This window comes from Melanostigma gelatinosum (genome assembly GCF_949748355.1).
Source record: "Melanostigma gelatinosum genome assembly, chromosome: 9".
NCBI classification, from domain to species: Eukaryota; Metazoa; Chordata; class Actinopteri; order Perciformes; family Zoarcidae; genus Melanostigma; species Melanostigma gelatinosum.
The window spans coordinates 9,746,331-9,751,929 of NC_136642.1; the positions used below are offsets into that span (position 1 = coordinate 9,746,331).

At 43.3% G+C, this 5,599-nt stretch overlaps 1 pseudogene across 1 annotated transcript; it reads left to right on the forward strand.

The window, feature by feature from the left end:
- The first annotated feature begins 237 nt into the window (after nt 1–237).
- LOC306782495 (protein NLRC3-like) lies at nt 238–5,391 on the forward strand (annotated as a pseudogene). Its single transcript has 6 exons — nt 238–240; nt 396–624; nt 788–2,585; nt 2,673–2,846; nt 3,188–3,361; nt 5,334–5,391. The product of its transcript is annotated as a protein NLRC3-like (transcript).
- Nucleotides 5,392–5,599: the final 208 nt, after the last annotated feature.

Sequence of the window (5,599 nt, forward strand, 5' to 3'; positions counted from 1 at the left end):
AATAACTTTTACTGTCCAATAAAAGCAGCGATAAGAATCTGTTTAGCGTCTGGTTTTCATTGTGATCAATCATGACAGAACACAACATCTTTAACTAATTGTTGTATTTGTGTTAATGGTACAAACGCAATGTGAGCTGATTGTTCATGATTCCTCCACAGAGAGGACCAGGAGAGCGCAGAGGTTCCCAGAGGTCAGTCTGCCCCGCAGCATCAAACACACCTGGACTCCATATTTATGGTCTGTACATGTACAACTACTTTTACATCTATTGTGTTCACAATCATGTCCATGCTGCACTTTGTAGAGCAGTGGATTGTCAGTGTGTCCAACATGGATCTGATGTTTGGTTCCATGGTTTTAGTTTGTGTCATTCATAGAATATTCTGTTCCAGCTGCTGGAGGACAACATCGTCACTTTTGTGAAGAACGAGCTGAAAAAGATCCAGAAGGTTGTGAGTTCAGATTACCCAGAATTCTTAGAGAGTCAGAGGGAGGATGAGGAGGTGTTGGACGGTGAGGATGAAGAGCAGAGGAGGAGCAGCAGAGACGCATTTGTGAAGATCACACTGCACCTCCTGAGGAGAATGAAGCAGGAGGAGCTGGCTGACTGTCTGCAGAGCAGTAAGAGGATTTCTCGAAAGATTTAACGTGCTGGATAAATGGGACGTTTACTAACGTCTCAAGAGATGGACCAACATATATTCATAGACTCATTCTGTGAGGAAATGACATGTTGAAATCTATTCTTTGACTCATTCATCTTCTTTGTTGTGTGTTCATTCAGGACTTCCTGCTGCAGTTTGTCAACGTGAACTCAAATCTAACCTGAAGAAGAAGTTCCAGTGTGTGTTTGAGGGGATCGCTAAAGCAGGAAACCCAACCCTTCTGAATCAGATGTACACAGAGCTCTACATCACAGAGGGAGGGACTGCAGAGGTCAATGATGAACATGAGGTCAGACAGATTGAAACAGCATCCAGGAAACCACACAGACCAGAAACAACCATCAGACAAGTAGACCTCTTTAAAGCCTCACCTGGAGGAGAGGAACCAATCAGAACAGTGATGACAAAGGGAGTGGCTGGCATTGGGAAAACAGTCTTAACACAGAAGTTCACTCTGGACTGGGCTGAAGACAAAGACCACCAGGACATACAGTTCACATTTCCATTCACTTTCAGAGAGCTGAATGTGCTGAAAGAGAAACGGTACAGCTTGGTGGAACTTGTCCATCACTTCTTCAGTGAAACCAAAGCAGCAGGAATCTGCAGGTTTGAAGAGTTCCTGGTTCTGTTCATCTTTGACGGTCTGGATGAGTGTCGACTTCCTCTGGACTTCCACAACAATGAGATCCTGACTGATGTGACAGAGTCCACCTCAGTGGATGTGCTGCTGACAAACCTCTTCAGGGGGAAACTGCTTCCCTCTGCTCGCCTCTGGATAACCACACGACCTGCAGCAGCCAATCAGATCCCTCCAGAGTGTGTTGACATGGTGACAGAGGTCAGAGGGTTCACTGACCCACAGAAGGAGGAGTACTTCAGGAAGAGATTCAGAGATGAGGAGCAGGCCAGCAGGATCATCTCCCACATCAAGACCTCACGAAGCCTCCACATCATGTGCCACATCCCAGTCTTCTGCTGGATCACTGCTACAGTTCTGGAGGAGGTGTTGAAGACCAGAGAGGGAGGAGAGCTGCCCAAGACCCTGACTGAGATGTACATCCACTTCCTGGTGGTTCAGTCCAAACTGAAGAAGGTCAAGTATGATGGAGGAGCTGAGACAGATCCACACTGGAGTCCAGAGAGCAGGAAGATGACGGAGTCTCTGGGAAAACTGGCTTTTGATCAGCTGCAGAAAGGCAACCTGATCTTCTATGAATCCGACCTGAGAGAGTGTGGCATCGATATCAGAGCAGCCTCAGTGTACTCAGGAGTGTTCACACAGATCTTTAGAGAGGAGAGAGGACTGTACCAGGACAAGGTGTTCTGCTTCGTCTATCTGAGTGTTCAGGAGTTTCTGGCTGCTCTTCATGTCCATCTGACCTTCATTAACTCTGGAGTCAATCTGCTGTTAGAAGAACAAACAACCTACTGGTGGTTTGAAGTGTTCATTGACAAACCAAAACGTCTCTACCAGAGTGCTGTGGACAAGGCCTTACAGAGTCCAAATGGACACCTGGACTTGTTCCTCCGCTTCCTCCTGGGTCTTTCACTGCAGACCAATCAGACTCTCCTACGAGGTCTGCTGACACAGACAGGAAGTCGCTCACAGACCAATCAGAGAACAGTCCAGTACATCAAGGAGAAGATCAGTGAGAATGTGTCTCCAGAGAAAAGCATCAATCTGTTCCACTGTCTGAATGAACTGAATGATCGTTCTCTAGTGAAGGAGATGCAACAGTCCCTGAGTTCAGGACGTCTCTCCACAGATGAACTCTCTCCTGCTCAGTGGTCAGCTCTGGTCTTCATCTTACTGTCATCAGAAAAAGATCTGGACGTGTTTGACCTGAAGAAATACTCTGCTTCAGAGGAGGCTCTTCTGAGGCTGCTGCCAGTGGTTAAAGCCTCCAACAAAGCTCTGTAAGTACAGAGAGTTGGATTCATATGTCATAATTTAATATGCTGTTAACTTTTCTACTTATTTGTTCTTCATACTTGTCTCTTTAGACTGAGTGGCTGTAACCTCTCAGAGAGAAGCTGTGAAGCTCTGTCCTCAGTTCTCAGCTCCCAGTCCTCTAGTCTGAGAGAGCTGGACCTGAGTAACAACGACCTGCAGGATTCAGGAGTGAAGCTGCTGTCTGCTGGACTGGAGACTCCACACTGTGAACTGGAAACTCTAAGGTCAGGATTCAATCAATGTCCTTATTTACGTGAATGGGTAAACTTGTAACATTCATAAGATTGTTTCTGCTTTCATGATTTCAATCAAATATTTAATTTCAATATATTTATATAAACATATCTTATATTGTTTTTTTCTCACTGCTGTTATAACTTGAAATATCAGAGAGGAATCCGAGAGTTGTCAGTAATGTTGTCAGATTGTTGATAGACATTAGTGAGTGTTGTTGGGTTGTGACTAACAATCAGTAACATTGTTAATGTAATCCGGCAGTATCTCAGTACTGCAGTAACCTTCCAGCCCTCACAGTTCCCTCACATTATGTGACGTGTGTTTGCAGCCTGTCAGGCTGTCTGATCACAGAGGAAGGCTGTGCTTCTCTGGCCTCAGCTCTGAGCTCCCAGTCCTCTAGTTTGAGAGAGCTGGACCTGAGCTACAATCATCCAGGAGACTCAGGAGTGAAGCAACTGGTTGCTGGACTGGAGGATCCACACTGGAGACTGGAAACTCTCAGGTATGAAGAGGACTGCTGCAGCCACAGCTCAGTGAAGGATCAACAGCTGATTGTGGACATGGTGTGTCAGAGCCCAAAGAGGTTTATTGAGGACTGGACCATAGGGGGACACTATGAAGGTATATTTTTATCTTTGTTTTTAGAGCAAATTTCTCGCATTGCAATCAAAAATCAAGTTGTAAGTAAAAATATTTAAACTGAGAATACATTATTTATTATTTTTGCTTATGAAACTAGAATTTTTGGCTGCAAATCAAAAACCTACGAGTTGAGTTTGGATGTAGTGGGCGGGGCATACGCTGCTGAATGAGCCAGGATTTTCTGTTGGTGGGTTCGACTTGGCTCTTGGTATCTGCTTCCACTGTAAACACTGACTGGAGGTTACTGTGATTAGCGACATGGAGGTCAGTTTACATTATATTGCAACGTTTTGTCAAAATTATTTTAAATTTAGCAGCACTGTGTTGACAAGAAGCCACACTGTGGGCTACTTAATACACAGATACATTTAAATGTAAGTTTAATGCGTTTTGTGTCACTATTTTACTTTCTGGAGCTTATTATGAAGGCACAAGTGGCACAATTTTGTTAATTATCAAATGATACAAGCCTTTGTATGGGGTCAACTGATATTACTTACAATAGTGTTTATGTTGAATATTTTGGGTTACGGCTACGTTTCGTACTGGTTAGCAGGAACTCCAACATTTTGATTTTTATGTTAATCAATTTAACTCATTTAATAGGTTTATTTACAATTGCATACAAGAAGAACCAATGAATACAAATAATAGAGTTGTAGCACATGTATGTGATCTAAAATACACTGATTTAAAGTATTTAGGAGGTTTCAAGCAGAGGTGGCAGAAGAAGTAAATGTTTTCTTCAGTGTCTGTCCGGTGTAGTCATGAGAAGACACACGTTTTTAGCTACAGTGTCGTGTCGATCTGTACCTACCACGATCGGAGTAGGTAACGTTAGCCCACTGTGGGGCTTCATGTAAACACAGCAGCCCTCCATGTCGTTCTTTAAAAAAGAGACATAGCAACATGAAAACAAAGTGAAGTGCTGCTATGTTAAAAATAATTTTGACAAAAACGAGCAATATAATGTCGCTAATCACTCCTGTCAGTGTTTACAGTGGAAGCAGATACCGGGATCCAAGTCGAACCCACCAATAGAAACTCCTGGCTCATTCAGCAGCGTATGCCCCGCCCACTACATCCAAGCTCAACTCATAGCTTTTTGATTTAAAAGTAAAGGTTTTTGATTTGCAGCCAAAAACTCTAGTTTCATAAGCAAAACTAACAAATAGTTTATTCTCAGTTTATATATTTTTACTTTCAAACTTGATTTTTGATTGCAGTTCGAGAAATTTGCTCTCAAAACATTTTTCTTTGTTTGTGTAATAAAGACACAAATATACCTTCATAGACGCAGGCACTGCTCTGTGGCTGCAGACTGACTTAAACTGTAATATTTTCACCTCCAGATTACAGATGATAGAAACCAGTGTTGTCTGTTGCTAGGAGACAGGTTAGGGTTAAACTGAGTGTGAAATGGATGACGATGGTCAATATAATACTGATAATAATACATCATGAATAAGTGAACACAATGAGCTGTCGTCATGGGCCAATCAGAAGAAGCTCCAGTGAAGTCAAAGAATATGAGCTGATGAATAATAAGTGCTCCATGTGAACATGAATAACAAAGCTCTGTGTGTGAGAGTGCTGTAACGTCCATGTCTCCATGCTGCTCTGACCCCCCCCCCCCCTCCTTTCAGGGTGGAGCCTGCTGAAGTCCGATGGCTCAGACCAGGTCTGAGGAAGTGTAAGTGTGCTTTGAGTTTGATTCATGAAAACAAAGCATCTTCAAACTGTGACATCACTCATTCACATCTCTGATGTCATCATCAAACAGATGATAGATTAATAACTGCAGCTGTATTGTGTCTTGTTCTCTCCATCAGATTCCTGTGAACTCACACTCGACACAAACACAGTGAACAGAAACCTCAAACTGTCTGACAACAACAGGAAGGTGACACAAGTGGAGGAGGATCAGTCATATCCTGATCATCCGGACAGGTTTGAGTTCTGGAATCAGCTGCTGTGTAGAACTGGTCTAACTGGGCGCTGTTGCTGGGAGGTCGAGTGGAGAGGAAGAGTTGAAATATCAGTGAGTTACAGAGGAATCAGAAGGAGAGGAAATAGTGTTGACTGTGTGTTTGGAAGG